This window comes from Episyrphus balteatus, chromosome 3 (genome assembly GCF_945859705.1).
Source record: "Episyrphus balteatus chromosome 3, idEpiBalt1.1, whole genome shotgun sequence".
In the NCBI taxonomy this organism is placed as follows: Eukaryota; Metazoa; Arthropoda; class Insecta; order Diptera; family Syrphidae; genus Episyrphus; species Episyrphus balteatus.
Genome location: NC_079136.1, coordinates 71,754,888 through 71,772,198, shown reverse-complemented (window position 1 = coordinate 71,772,198; position 17,311 = coordinate 71,754,888). Strand labels below are relative to the sequence as shown.

The following is a 17,311-nucleotide window of genomic DNA, read 5'->3' as shown; positions in this document are numbered from 1 at the left end:
CTGAGATGGGATTTGAAATCCTTTTTTGAATAATTCGGTTGAGCTTGCTCATCTAACGTCTGTAAAACTGAAAGAAAATCTTATACCTTACTTAACAATAAGAACTCTTCCCACACTTTGAAAACACTGCTCTATACTATAAGATGCAATGTACAATCTTAAATCCAAAACGTGCAAAATTTCCACAAATTACCTATGGAAATCGTTCCCCTACGACCAATCACAGCTCTCTGGTGATATAAGATTTTTAATAGGTTGTAATATAAAAAAATGGACAAAAGTTTAATGAAAGGTAGAACAGTTTTGTAGTTTTTTTTTTATGAAAACTAATTGCATTCAAAAAATTCCAGCTCTTTTTGCAAATATTGTACAGAGTAAATGGAGGTGATTATTTTAATCTGAAGTTATGAACTTTCAGATGGTATCTATAAGAAGGTTTATAGCAGGTTCAGGTTGTCATGTAAGAACATTGACAAAATGTTGTGCGAAAAAAAAAGTAAATTTTGTTTAGCTGTTTTGATTAAAAATAAATTAGTGATTTCACAAAATCATCAATATACTTTTACAAAACATATACATTTGAGTATAAGTTCAGTAAAAGTGTATTCTTCTGAAAAAATATTAGGCTTTTAAATTGTAGAGTTTTTTTTTCGAAAACTTTTCATATACAAAATTTAACAAAGTAATTGAAGAAAAAAAAATTTTTTTTTGTTTTGTCTTTGTTTTTGTAAAATATGATTGCTTTTAAAAAATTATTACTTTTACTTTGAGATTTTTCAAAACCCCTTTTTTCATGGATAATGTTTTTTTTTTATTGTATGTATATTTTATTATATGAAATAGTCCCATTCATTGCAGAGTATTTCTAGATAAATTACTAATTACTTTTACTTTGAAGCTAAATTAAATTGTCAAATCAAAACCACTAGATATTTGCTTTGAAAATAATCATTGAAACGTGTGAAACCATACTACTGTAATATAACATATTTTTTTTAAGCTTTCAAATATCAAGAAACCATTTTTTTTTTTTTTTTTATCATGAGAACACAACATAATATGGTGATGAGTTTTCTCCTAATCCTTATGATGAATTCATAAAAGATACAACTTTATTCAATTTCTCTCTTATTTTATTTTGAGTTCACTTAGCGGTTTTCTGGCTCATAACTGCTTTTTCTTTACTCTATTAAAAAAAAAGTATCAAAAAAGAGAGAAAAAAAATAATAATTGGATGAACAACTGCTAGATGAATGTACAGAGTATAACATAAGCATAAGCAATGGACGAATCATGAATAAACAAAAAAAAACATAATAACGAAAGAAAAGAGAAGCGGAAATATTAAGGACTAATTGGTCAATAGGATGTCGTGACTCTGTTTTAGTCTAAGTTCTGACATTTTTTTTTTCTATATACGTAACTACCTTCTTTTGCTATCTATCCCATTCCTTCGGAATTGAGAAAAATAAAAACCAAAAGCAACAGGAGCATAGGGATACAAAAAAAAAAAAACTATATTAAAAGACAGACAATTTATTCATCGCCTTCATTTCTGAATCAGTAAAACTGCGGAAGTCGGAAAAAAATCCTTTAAAAAAAAAAAGAAAGAAAACTCAAAAAGACTGAACACAAAAAAAAATTAGACACCACTCAAGATTGAGGAAGGATGTTCGCCATTCTGAATAGATAGCAACGATTTTGCCAACTCAAGTAATTATCCAATTGTACCAGGATACTACTGTCTAATTGCCTCCATCCGAAGTCCTCTCTCTAATATAGAGAACAAAGGCAAGAGAATTCAATAAAAACAAAGCGAGGGAGGGACGGAGGATAAGCAAAGCAAAACGAATGTGGATGTGAAATTGGTTGTGATTTCGAAAAAGGATTGCTAATCAAAGGACACGCGACTCAATTGCTTCAGGATGTTAGAGTGTTCTAGCAAATACTTGAAGGACCACCAAAGGATTTCGTCCCGCAGTATTGAGAGTAGCAGAAGTGCTGAGAAGTTGAAAAGAGAGTACAGTTCGACGTGCACAGGGCTCTGGGATTTCCGCAAAAATAGATACATACAAAGAGTGTCGTTCCATCATGAACTTGGGTTAGGATTGCGGATGGAAAGGTCCTTCTACACGGACATGGTCGTCCTTTTTTTTTTTTTAAACGATGGTCAATACCACCATCATCTTCTTTGCAGCACAATGTTGCTTGAACACATACTATATACAATTGTATTTTTTCTGGTTTATATCATTTACCAGACTATGCGGTAAAATTACTCAAAGGACGAAAAAAATGAAGAAGAAGTCGCAAATAAAAATGATTAAAAAAAAAAACTACGAAAGAAATGCAGACACGATGGTAGCAGAATTAGTTGCAAGACTTTCACGCTTGGATAAATTTATTAGCTTCATTAACTAAACGGATGAGTGGGCATACTATGTATATATTGCATGAGAAGTAGCTATAGAACGATGTCCTTAAGAAAGAATTGAGAACATCGTTGAAGATAGTATGTAGTGTAATGGTCGAAGCAAATGACCTAGTTGGCCATAAAATTATTATTTCGTGTTCTTGTCTGTGTTACTTACAAGGATTTTCATCGCCAGGTGTTCTTTATAGTGATGCACTTATTTCGTTTCTAGGTAATTGGAGTCTTTACTTTTTATTAAATTCCAAGAGTAGATTTCGTAATATAATTGTATCTGTCAGAAGAAAATAAGATTGGGTAACTACTTCTTACTCTGTGATTTCTTGCCTTAGGGCTTGAATTCCGTGAAGAGAATTTCATGATAAGTTATACAAATTTTTGTCACGCAAAAGTATTTGTTAATTAAAATTTCTTCATCATTTTTCAAAATTTGTTTGTGTATCTTTTACGATGATACATAAATATTACGCATTGTGAACGAATATTATAAGATTGTTTACATTTTCAAAAACTTTCTTATTAAATTGACTCGTCCACACTCTCAGTTGAGTATAAACGTGTCATTGTTGATGTTGAATATCATCAAAAATGTCAGTTTTGAATTTTTCAAATGACATTTCACACTTAAAATTTCTCAGTCATAGCAATATTGTTTGATCCTTAGGGATTTCAATGGGGTTTTGTTGGAGAATTACAAATTTGACTTTTGCCAACATGCACAAAAAAAAGACATTCTTAAAATACATAGAATCTATATTAGGTAAATTAAGAAGATTTCTGCATGGTTTTTCTTTGCATAGAAAACTAAGCGGTCAAATCTTCTTTATACAAAATTTTTAATTAGATACTTAAAATTATATTAGTAAAATTATCAAATTATTTTACATAGTTAGAAGTGTTACCAGGGAAAAATCCGCTATGAATAAAGCACGTTAAAGTTGTTTCACACTTTTACAGTATATTCGATAGCCACGAAATAAACGAAAAGAATTTTTTGTTTACTAAGTAAACAAATCTATAATAGCCGTGTTTTATTGGTAACTCAGTACTTAGCTCAGAAAAAATTTTCAAGGGAAATAACAACAAATGATTGCTAAGGATAAACAAAAGCTTTTTATTTGTTGGATTACAGAGAAAATTTTTTCCAAACTTATACATTTTTGACCCTTCAACAATAAAGGATTATTAATAAATTAATAAAAGTATTTGTTTGTTGTTGTTTACAGCACAAAATGTTTACTCATTTAAATACTAAGTACCAATAAAACACGGCTAATATTAGTTTTGTTTTTATCATCAAGTTTATTTTGTCCACGTGCACTGTGGTGAATACGTGCTATTTTGATGCCGTTGATTTTTTAAGGGTATTTTTTAACGCTGAGGTATATAAAAACAATTCTTTTTATTTTTTTAAGATGCAGACTTCTTTAATGTTCAGATTGAAAATCACGCTTAAATCATGTAAGTTTAATTTAAGCCGAGTTTCTCTTGATCAATATAAACAAGTTGATCGGTTAAAATAACCTTCTAAAATGGTAATTTTACACAATTTAATATAACCGAGGCGACTACGTTGATTTTAGCAACGAGAATTACGTATTTTTAACCAAGACTACGTTATTTTTAACACATTTTTTTTTAACTCACCGAAAAAACCTCTCGGAAGTTCTATTATTTTTCTGCGTGTGGGTTGTTCCATCACAATGCTCTGATTTTGTATTCTATGCAAAACAAAAACAAATACTAATCAATCTTAGGATACGAACCCAGACCAGGAAAAGTAAAGGGCAATCATCTTGTCAGCTACGTTAACAGGACTATCAAAATTGGGGTAACTTTCATGCGATATAAAGTGCCTAGGATATACACTAGCCCAAAAATAAAAAAAAAAAAAAACAAAAAAATTCCTAATTTTTTTTAGTGCAAAAATTATTGTATAATGATAAAACAAAAACAATGTGAAGGGTTTATTTTTTTTAGTTTAACGATTAAAGTATGTACGTACGATCATTCAGAATATCGCAAAAAAAAAGTTTTTTCTTAGAACTTTTTTTCAAATAAAACGATTTTTATTTTTTTTTTATAACTATTTTTATGGCGTCAATTTTTTTTTTTTTTGTTTGGCTCTGCTACAATTTTTTTTTTATGGCTTTAACTATCAATTTCTCAACTTCAAGTAATTATTTTACATACAACTCAGGGACACATTTAAAATCTGCATTTAATTCTCTACAAAAAATATAATCTACTTGGTTAAAATTTTTCTTACATTTGAGATGAATTTAGAAAACCTATTAAAATAGGACTTTTAACGGTTTTAAAGAAAATTAACCCCTTTTTTATAAACATAAACGATAAGATTAAAATGAGGCTCCATTATGTAATCATCCAACTTTTGAGATAAAACACCACATTTTTGCAGTTGTGACTTTTGGATGAAGTACTTACATCTAATCACTATTACAAAATCAAATTTTCTTAATTTTATTTTATATCGTTTAAAAAAAAAAATAATTTCATACCATTTTTGAATATTTTCCCATTGAAAAAAAGTTAATACATAGGTAATAGCAAGAAGATCCAGAAAATTAAATTTGATTAAAATGTTGAACTTTGTTAGCAAGAGTTACCAAAAGAATCATGTGTAGTCTAAACCAGGAAAATATTTTAAGTACCTATAGTCATATGATGAACAAAGGGCAAATCCTTAAAAATATTACTGTTAAATTACATCTTGTTTACTAATTAATTTACTAATTAGTTATAAGGTTCATGGAATAAAATTTTTTTGAAGAAAAATTTGCTTTTTCTAAATAGGAATGGAAATATGAATAATGAAAGTCATTACCTATTAAGGACATAATTCCCCCTGGTGCATGACATTTTTTACTTTCATGAATTTTTGTGTTAATTTTGATGATTCACCACATAGCTTTAAGGAAGATCTTCACGTACTTGCAAATTCACAATCCTTTGTTATACCTAGAATTGCCAAGCAATATTAACCTGAAATAAAGGCCACAAAGCAGACAGTAATTTAACATCAGAAACAGCACCAACACCACTTACAAAAGCACCTCACGACATTATTAAACAGAAAAAGGATTTAAGTATGTAAACATAAGAAAAAAGCATTATCCAGAAAGATTTATCTCACATGTCGCACATTGCACTGACACAAAAGAGAAGAGATTCACAACAGATTTTCTTTGGACCTGACCTATGGCATAGCTTCGCAACCTTAAGCCAACGGAGGACGAAGTTGACAACAAACATAAAGGTCCTGCAGTAGGTACCTAATAACAAAAAAAAAGTAAAAAAAAAAAAACAACAACGACTTCATGCTATATACAAAAAAAAAAGTAAAAAAAAAAAATAAAATTTATAAAGTAACAATAATGAGAATTGTCTGAAGTGCCACTACGGGCGAGAGAGCGCATCCTGCAGCACAATTGCAATTAGGTGTTTGTGCAGGGCAACTACCCGTTTTCAACCGGTCGCTTTTGCTATATTCCTGATGAATTGTGTGTGTGTATACCTTCTAGAATCCAGTGCATTATTCCTACGACGACGACACAAACACAATATACGGGCGTTGTTTCTGAATGGTCTTATAAAAAAAAAAAAATATAAAAAACACCAACAACAACAACACACATTCAGAAAAAAATAAAAAAACACAAACACAAGCTCACCATGCTCATAGATATGTCGGTCGTGCCATTCTCATGTGATATTTTTATATTTAATTTCTTTGGTAGCACGCCTTTCCACAGTGAATATAATATATGGAGCCCTGAGGCGCCACTTTTTTTTTTTTTTGAGCAAAGCATCAGCATAAACCATGCCGTTAAACAAACAGGGTCCTTTGCATGCATACAAGTGGTTGAACTGAAGCATATGCACAGTGCATCCACAAACACAATGCATTACAAGTAGGTACTTGTAAGGCAAATATAAATTAGCTGAAGAGCCTACTTAGAATTGTCCCATTCTGACTGCTTTGGCACATAATATTATATTATATTTAAGCGCCTACCTTTACCTACACACGTTATCACCATGCCATGAGTCAATAAGTGGGAAAAGTAATTATTCAAACAAAAAAGTAACAAAAGCAAATATTATTTGTATTCAATTAATAAATTAAAATTAATATAATATTATTGATTTCAATTGTTTATACACCGAAAAAAAAAATTGATAATAACAGCTATCAAATTAACATTTTTCAGTGACAAAAGTCGTCCAACAATTAAAATATCAATTTTGATATTTTATCATATCATTTTCACATTTTTTAATTTCAGATGGGATAATGAAAATTTCACTTTGACAATTAAAATATCATTTTGACATTTTTTTAAGTTTAAGTGGATAGTGAAAATTTCACTTTGACAATTAAAATATCAATGTTGACTAGATTTTACGTTTTAGTTTATTATAATGAAACCTATTTCTTTCCTTTTCTTTTTTATTATTTTTATTATTAAAAGAATTTTCTTTCTTTTCTTTCAAAACATTACTTATTCTTTACAAAATAATGATCATATTATTTTTTCTATTATATATGATATAATTGTTTTGTTATTTTCTCCCAAACTATGTGAAGTAAAATCTTAGTGCCGATCAAATTTTATCAGTAAATCATACATTTTACTTCGAAAAAACACAACGCGCCTTTAAATTAGTACACTTTAAGAATTTTGTATTTAATATTTTTCAATAATTTGGAATGAGAAATTGATATGAAAAAATGATAATAAAATATCAAAAAAAATTTCCAAAATGTGACATTTAAATATCATCCTGATAATAAAAATGTTGTTTTAACATTTTAAATATCATTAAACACATTTTATAGAGCATTTTTGGCTGATATTTAAGAAATGTTAATTTGATATTTAAAAAATGTTAAATTGATATTGGTTTTTTTTTTCGGTGTATTAAGCTCCGCCAACTAAAACCAATTATTTCAATAAGTAGGTAAGTTTTTTTTTACTGGTTATCAAGAGTAAAAAATAGTCAATTGTTTTTATGACTGTTTTATTTTTGGCTTCAAATATTGTTTTCTTTACATAATTAGGTGAGTAGTTATTTATGAATTGCCTTTGAAATTTGTTTGTTATGGGAATCAAAAAGTAGTTGGATAATAAACAGAATTACTTAAATGAGCTACCTTAGAACTCTTAAAGTTGCATTTGGAATAGAAAGAAAGAAACAATAAAGAGTTTTCATAAAATAATTTTGGAATAAAGGGTGTTTTTTTGTTTTTGTTTTTGAAGAGACAAAATAGGTCCCAAAAGCCAATGATTCGCCTTTTACGTCTAAGAACTTCAGTATAAACGTTCAGTATAAGAGTCATCGCAACAAAAAATAAAACGAATCACCCTTTTAACCAAGATATTCTTATAGACACCTTAGATTCTTTTTTCCTATCTCAAAAGTAACATAATTGCTGAATTTCAATAGGATACCACTAATATTACTAAGTTTTTTTTTCAATATACCCACATTTTCTCCACACCTAAAAAAACACCCTTTTACATTTACAAAAATAAATGTTTAGACGTATTTTATTTGTAACTCCCATGAGAAAGACATATCATTTATTTTATAGGACTTATCTCGTATATTTATATTTTCCAAAAAAAAAAAACACCCTTTCAACTTTAATATTTTTATAGACAGCTTAGATTCTTGGTTTTTGTTATAAATGAAACATTTGTAATAATTTTCTTTTGGATAACATTTTCTTCTAATTTGTATGGTATTATAATTCCGAATTTCATAATTTGTTAAAAAAAAACATCCTTTAACTCATGATAATTTTGTAGCCTCTGTAGATTCTTAGTTCTAACAACAAATGAAATTTGTTCACCAAGTTTAAACAATTAACAAAATTTATGTCAGCTTTAGATTCCTTTCTCATACATAACTCAACCCCTCCAAACAGTGGCGTACGTTGAGTCGTCGGGGCCCCGGGGCAAGACTAAATTTTGGGGCCCCTTTCATATTTGGGGGCCCGTTTGATACAAAAAAAAGTACGTATACGCCATACATTTTTTTTTGTATGGCTTATACATTTTTAGGTTTATTTTAATGTTTTAATATGTTCGTAATGCACTTTGCCTAAAATGATATATTTAGAGACCCCTATAATATTTTTTTTTTAGCTTAGAATTGATAGTTCTTGGGGCCTCTGTTCTGAAGTAATATGTACATTAGGGCGTTCGTTATTTAGGTTTTTTTTCGGGAATCAAGTTCCTAAGTGGAAAAACTTTTTCTAAATAATAAAAAAAAATCCTCTAATTTTTTCAGATTTTTATTTTGACATTAGATGGCGCCCCAAGAGGGTTAAAGTTTTTTAACATTTGAAATAGGTATGGTATAGGTATTTTTTTTAGATACAGACTTCAATCAAAATTTTTTGATGAGGTCCTTGTCTACGTTAAACAACGTTTTTAAAAAGGTATATATCATTTTTCTAGGACCAGGGGTTAAGTCAGTTCATGCATGGCTTTTTTGTATGTTTAATGTTTTATTTAAACAAGCAAATGAGTAGCATGAAAAATAAAATAAAATCCAACAAAGCCATGCATGCCCTGACTAAACCCCTGGTCCTAGAAAAATTATCTATACCTTTTTGTTTAACGTAGACAAGGACCTCATCAAAAAATTTTGATTGAAGTCTATATCTAAAAAAATACCTATACCATACCTATTTCAAATGTTGAAAAACTTTAACCCTCTTGGGGCGCCATCTAGTGTCAAAATAAAAATCTGAAAAAACTAGAGGATTTTTTTTTATTATTTAGAAACAGTTTTTCCACTTAGGAACTTGATTCAAAAATAACGAACGCCCTAATGTACATGTACATGTACATATTTGATTTTCCATCATCAAACATAATTTTTTTTATTGTTGGGCCCCTGAAAAATTCATTTTGGGGCCCTCAAAATTAAATATTTAGCGGCCCCTAAAATAAAAATTTTTTAAGCTTAGAATTGATAGTTCTTGGGGCCTCTGTTCTGAAGTAATAAATACATATTTGAGTTTCCATCATCAGACATATTTTTTTTATTTTGGGGCCCCTGAAAAACTAAAATTAAATATTAAGAGACCCCTAAAATCTTAGAATTGATAGTTCTTGGGGTCTCTGTTCTAAAGTAATGTGTACACATTTGATTTTCCATCATCAAACATAGTTTATTTCTTTTGGGGCCCCTGAAAAATAATTTTTGGGGCCTCAAAATTATCAAAATTAAGTGCTTAGAGGCCCCTAAAATATAATATAATCTGATGTAATATTCGGTGTCATTCCGTTTGTGCATTTAGTTTTGTGCCCTGATGTATTTATGTTGGGGCAAAAAAAAAACAATTTTTTTTAACTTAATTTTTTTTTAAGTACTGAAGTAAAGGCATTTGGGGTCCCTGCAGGGCCCTGGCTTGAAGTTGTTTTTTGCTTTTTTGGGGCCCCTAATGTATTATTTGTGGTTGCAAAGATTTTTCAAGTAATATTTTTTGGGGCCCTAAGATAAAATTATAATTTTTCTTTTAAAAAAGCAGTTTATTTCCTTTTGGAGCCCCTGGGGTAACCTTTTTATCAAATCAATATATATTATGTGGCTACATTATACATTACACTGAATGACATAATTTGTCTCCCTTGTATCCGAAGTGATTCAAACTCATTTTAATTTACTTCGTAACTCAATTTATGCTAACAGTTTCCTTCTCTGCATTGTCTTCAGTGGGGGCCCTAAGGTCGGTCGGGGGCTCGGGGCGTCGCCCCGCTTGCCCCAAGGGAGTGTACGCCCCTGCCTCCAAATAACACCCTTTCACCAAAAATATTTTTAAGAACGTTATGGATCCTTTGTCTTGAAACTGACATCTTGAAGTTATACTCGCTCATGGATATGTTTAATAGCTGCTTTAAAGAAGCGCTTGTAATGGATTAGCAATTGCAAGAGTGGGGAACGGGTCGTTATTCTGTATTCCTAAATTCTGTATGACCAAAATTCTGGCTTGGCTAAATATTACTAGTTTTTTTGGTATTCAAGGTATGTCATTCAAATTCAATCCAATAGCTGTAAGTCATATACAAATTAATTGGGGAGGTACTTTACTTCAACATTTTCTTCAAAGAAAATACCAAAAATCTGTACTCCAAAATTCTGTAAATGAATTTTGGAATACAGAATTTTGAAATATAGAATTTTGTATTTACAGAATTTTAGAATACAGAGTTTTGAATTAACAGAATTTTAAAATACAGAATTTTGAATTTACAGCATTTTAAAGTACAGAATTTTGAAATACAGATATATTTAAAAGAGGGTTTACTATGAATTTCTAAGAGATCAACTTAATAAAGAGGCAAGCTTCTAATGCTGATTAATCTAATTACTTTATTAGGAGCTACGGAAAAAAGAGAGAGAAAACAAAACAACACTTATTTAAAAAAAACAATCTGAATTAAACCACGTTGCATAACTAAAACGGATTGAAAAAAAAATTAAAAATTAAAATCAATATAAAGATTTTGACATTTTTTTTTGTAAAATGTATTTTGTATGTTTAAGAAAAGTTTGATTTTTGTTCCTAGAATTGATTTACTTTTTTACTTTAATAATTATGTTTGCATAAAATTACAACTTTACTGTCAATAATTATATTTAAAGTTACTATTTAGTGTTTTTTTTATCAAAGGAAATTTCTTTAAAAATACTGTATTGAAAATACAGTATTTTGCCGTACAGAATTTTACAAAAAAGAATTTTGCAAGTCAGTATTTTGACGTACAGCATTTTGTATTTACAGTATAATGACGTACAGAATTATGGTCTTACAGTATTTTGACCCTACAGAATTTTTTGTCGTAAAGAATTTTGACGAGCAGAATTATGACCCGCTCCCTTTTTTTGACAATCATAAACTGAAAGTCCCTTAAGTATTAGAAAACATTAAGAATTTATTGCTCTTTTAATCTCATAAAATTCTTAAAGGAATTTCGTACAAAAATGCAATTAATTTTCCTGTCGACTTCCTACAGAATTAATTCGTGAAATATTAGAAAAACACAAAAAAAAATCATTTGTTATTAAACTAAAATTCTACTCACGTGTTAGTTATTATACAATGCATAAACCAAACTCTTACCCACACACCCAAGAAAGAATCCAAAATTCTCATTACATGTTTAAGACACAAAATCCTATCAACTTCAGCAATAACTTTTGACTTGACCGGAAATTACACTCTAGAGACGATATGTACGCAATGTAAAGTACCTATATAATAATATATGTAAGACATCCTCCACATATCCTTACAAAAAGTGTATCATTCACCCTCTCTCGAATATTATTTGCCTCCTTCAGTGCTGCTTCTATAACTGCCACCCTGTATGTCTAAGGAAATCGCATTTAAATTTAATTTTGAACGAATTTTCTGTAGAAAAGGACCAAAATAAGGACGAAATACTTATATGAATGTTGTATAATATTCGATGTAGAAAAGAGTGACACTGACAATGGCACTTAGTATCTGGTTTGCGTACTTGGCTCATTTTTCATGATGAAATAAATTTGCTTTATTATAAATGAGAATTATGTGTGTGTAAAAGAGGTATATAGGTAACGGTAACGTTGTTATTTTACTCGGAACGCACATTCACCAAAAAAGGATATCTTCGTATATATGAGCCTAGAAGATGATGTTTATAATAAAACAACGCACATGGGATGTCACTTTATAAATAAAATATAATTTATGTATGTATAAACGCTTGAATTTATTTATAAGTAACGTGCTATCATAACGGGATCACGCTTAAGTCCAGTGTTGGAAGAAGATTCCCTTAGGACATTCTTCTCAAGTAGATGTGTGTTTTGGTAGAGAGAAGAACCTAGAGCGGAGGTACCTTGGTTTTTCGATAACAGATTGCAGGACATTTGTAATGTGCAGAAGGCAACCATCCAAACTGGGGCTTCACAGTTGCTGAGTCAAATAGGGCTGAGTATGTATGTGTGTTTGTAGATATATCTACTTCACCTCATCGTTGTCGTTTTCTCTCTCACAGGATGGTAATTTGATGCCAGATGAAAGGGCTGTAAGCTTAGTCAGTTAGTTGTGCTCTGTTCATGCCGTTATAACGTTGCCATTGCTCTCTTTGGCTGGTTAAACTGGGGCAACCCGTCTACACACTATACCCAATATCATATATATGTGTGTTTTAAAAGGATAAAGCAAGGACTTCCTTGGCGTTGGCATGCTTTCCCTCATTTTTGTGAAGCAGCGAAACGTTGCACGTAGCTATCGCTATGCCATATACGACTCCTTAACTTAAGGCTTGCCCCTAGAGCTGGGTGCTTCTGATGGTAATGGTGTGTTCCTGCTGCTTCGGTCTTTCCAGCTCCTTCCTTTTTCTTCTTCTTCTTTTGGTTCTAGATACAATTGTATAATTTAAACAGGGCACGTAATTTTATTTCGTTTGTTTCCTTCGTGCTCCATATCCTTGCTGACTTTGACATATGGATTTAACTGTGTCGGACACATTCTCTACTCCACACATCTCTTCCCAAGCATTCCATATTTTTTCCCGTTTTTCAAAGTGTAAGTAACTATACTAGCTCATAGAGGCTAAGAACACTCAATGTTTAGACTAGCTCTTTGGCATGAGTAAAAAAATATATATATCTTTCAGGGATAAAGGCGAGGTGGTACATAAATTCCTTTTACTCTTGTTTTTCCTCTTTTTCTAAGAGTGTACTTCTCGTATATTTTGTATTTGGTTGTCTTTACTTCTTGTTTTTTTTTCATGTTCATCCTCAATTTTCACTTCGCCTTTCACACAATATTGTATTTATTTATATACACATAAATCATTTGTTTTGAAATCCAAGATTTCTAGTTTAATAAAGACGCGTGCCTTTGTTATTATTCTACATCCGAATGTTTTGATTGAATTTAGAAAAGACGTCATGAGTTTTGTTCTGTTTCTATTTCTTCTTCTTCTTCTTCTTCATTTTGATGTCTTTCAGAAAATTTTTGTTTTAATTTTTTTTTTTTTTTTTTGTGATGTCTTCCATTTTTGCGAAGGGTAAGAGTAATACAATTTTATTTTATATTCAATAAAAGACTTGAACGAACAAAGAATAATTGGAATATGGCAACAGTAGAACAACTTTGCAGGACACAAATTACTGAAGATTGAGTGGGTTTTCATCAGAGTAACCTATTGGATATAAATATATTTTCGGCAGTCCTTAATCCTTAATTTGTTTGAGATCTGAGTGCAAATTTTAGTTAAGATACATTTTTGATGGAAATTAGTTTTGACTTTTCTCGTTAAATTTTAATTTAAATTATTTATTATCATTGAATTTGGGAGCTACATACATTTTTTACAATTTGTAATCAAAAGACATTGAAAAAACCAAGGTACCTCTACATCGTGAGATTTTAATCACATGATTAAACGTTGCACAGTGGTGCCTTTGGTACTTGTTAGTGTCGAAAATAACCTGCAAAGCTATCAACTTTTTTTTCAAAATGTCGGCTCCAAAATGACGGACTAAAAAGTATATAATCTTAATTGATATGAAAAAGGTGTTCGATTTTGGATTAAGGTATAACTTTTCATACCCATTGAAAATAAAATCAAATAATTTGAAAACAAAGTCCAAAATTTGCCAAATTTATTATAATTTTAGACCTTTAATTATTCTATTTTACATCTTTGGCGTTATATTTTTGCAAACTATGTTTTAGAGCACATATTAACAATAGGTATGAAATAATAAAAATTAAAACGTTTTACAAAATTGAATATTAAAATTTTCGTAAACCAAAGTAAACATTCCAAATAGATTTTTTAACAAGATTCGAATCCGAAGAAATAGGATCTATGACATTACGTTTCGAAGATAAAAACTGATTTTCAAATTTTTATAACTTAAAATAATCATTTTTATCAAAAAACAAAACCGACTTCCATGGATCAAAACTGGGTTTTATAGTTCCTATGGCCAGAACTGAACGAAATTGAAATGAGACTACATTACAGCTTTCCAATACAAAAAGAATTATCAAAATTGGTTCACTCAGTCCAAAGTTATGAGGTAACAAACACAAACAAGAAAAAATCAGACAAATTGAATACCTCCTCCTTTTTGAAGTCGGTAAAAAAAAATGTGAAGTTACAAATTTATTTATTCCAGATGCGAATTAAAATAACCAAATCTATATGGAAAGTATATTTTTGGTTCAACGAAAAATTAAATATTCAGTTTTGGACCGAGATCCCACAGCAAATTTTAGGAGTGGACTGATAAACAAAATGTGAGTTATACGTTAAACCATTTCGTTGAACATTTTAATTATTATTTATCATTTAGCCCTGATTTTTCAATCGTCAGTTAGACTATCAGAAGAATAAATGTTAATATAAAAAGAACTTTTATTCCTAGGAATAAGCTCTATCTGAATTTTATCTGACTATTGAAAAATTCGAACTTGATGTATTAATCTTTGCTTTAAAACATAGTTGGCAACAATAAAACGCCAAATATGTAAATATTTACAAAATAGACAAATTGTCAAAATTATTGGCTATTTATAAAAAAAAACTCTAAGAAATAGCATAATGAAAGGTTTAAAAGATTGTTTTATTAGTTTTGGATTTTTTTAGATCTTATTTTTTTATAGCAAGGTAAATTTCTAATTTATAAGCTGTTTAGAAAAAGAACATTTTGAACGCTTATGTTACTAAGCCCCCATTTTCGACAAAAAAGCTAACAGCTTTTCCTATATTCCATACTTCTATAAAACTGCCGTTTACCTAATTAATTGTTTTTCGACATGAAATGCAAAACAAATTTGACGTCAAAAATCACCAATGACGCCACTGTGCGTAGGATTCTTTCAACCTAAATGTTTGGCAATTATAACTGACTTATATATTATTTTTAACCTAACACTCAATTTTTATTGTATTTGCTGTTTTAGTTTATATGCCTTATAATTAAACTAAAAGTGAAGTAACTAAAATTCGAAAAATGACATTATCTCTGAACTGTAGCAAAAATCTCCGATTTTGATAGATTTTTCTTTAATGTTTTTTTAAAATAAAGATTTTTGTGATTTTGAAGGCAAAGTGGCAGTCATAAAAGTGCATCAGTTATTTTTTTCTGACGATGAAGCCATCATAAGCATAAGTGAAGATCCGATTTCCCTGCAACGAGAACTTGACGTATGGGTGGATGTTCTAGACGTAAGTGTTCGGTTCTAGGAGAAAATGTATTTCCTGTTAAGAATTGAATAATTACTTGATCTTAATCAGGCTGACTTAACAATTAAAATTCTACTTTTTACTATCAAATAGGTCATTAAGAACGCAATTCTCATAACAACGAGCGAGAGTTGGACTTCACAAAAGAAAACACTTTATATAAAAAAAAAACACTCTCCCTACGTTAAAAATCGAACAGATTATGTTACCTCATTTCCAGTAAAGAAATTTAAATCCCTTTCATATTCTTTTTCCTAGAAAAAAAAACCTATATTTTTAACAATAGGTAGTGCCTATGGGTACCCTCAAAAAATCCCTTTTTGGTGTTAAGCTTTATAATTATATTAAATGGACATAATGCCAAAATGTACACACCAACATCCAATATGCAAACCCCGCAACCCAAATTTTAGCAAACATAATGAGTTTAATTTAACAACCAAAAAATATGAACTGGTTTTCGCCCTAGGTTCGTTCCATTTACCAAAAAAAAAAAAAACACATTAAAACAATAAAAAAAAATATACATACAATCCAGGTCAGAAAATTCCAGACAAGTAGAGGAGAACCAAAACAAATAGCACCAACAGTAGGTAAACTGAATTAAATATGTGTTAATTAATTACTCAGACTTTTCAAGCACACATATTTAACGAATAAAATAAAAATATACATGTATGTATAAAAAGGTGTATAATAAAACGGCCGAATCATCCCCCTTAGGGTTGGGTTATAAAACCAAAATGAAAATGTCCAAACCACCATAATACACAATGAAAAAGCAACAAGGTGGGTGAGTATAACGGTATAAACTCACTTAATCAGACACTTAAGCTGGGACAAGCAAACATGCTCTTAAGCGTGAATACCCCATTGTCCTGTCCTGTGGTATATTGCATGTTGACGTTGAGAGAATGGAAAATTATTTATCTCGCTTAAACTTCAGCAGGCGGAATAGAGAAGGAAACGCAATTTGATATTCCATTGAGTTATATGTTTGAAATTCAAGCAGCATTCAGATAGGAGCACCCAGGATTCAAATCAACCGCATATACTAATGCACGGGCTTGTCTTGTACATTTATTATTTGCTTATGAAATACAAGAAGTGAGTTTTTGATTCAGTTGTTAATGCTTATGCTGATGCTTGTGGTTGTACCTACATTGTACAATACGTATGCAGAGTTTTTTGTGAGATTATTTTTCATTTTATTTTAGCGCAATGACTGACTGACTACATGGGTTCAGTTGATGGTGCCCCAGGGACTTCGTTATAATGCCCTTAATTGACTTATTGTCGTTGAATATCATATCAAATATTGATTTGTTTTAACGTTATATTTAAAAGGGGGTATCTACATATAAATCTTAAAAAAACCAAGCGAGTGCACATCAAATTTTACAATACTTCTGTCGTATTTCAAATAACATGAAAACTTTATGCTTATATTATTTTCAAGACTGTCCAAACAATTACTAGCTAATTATATTAAGTCTTTACATCTGCAGATAGTTCAAATAAAGAAATAAATTATAAATATAACAACACAACACATCTGGCAACTCTGTTGTGAGTGTTAGCATTG

The 17,311-nt window shown here is 30.0% G+C and overlaps 1 protein-coding gene across 2 annotated transcripts in view; it reads right to left on the bottom strand.

The window, feature by feature from the left end:
• LOC129915307 (immunoglobulin superfamily member 10) overlaps nt 1-17,311 on the bottom strand; it is a 454,480-nt gene that overhangs the window by 289,275 nt on the left and 147,894 nt on the right. The window lies entirely within an intron of this gene.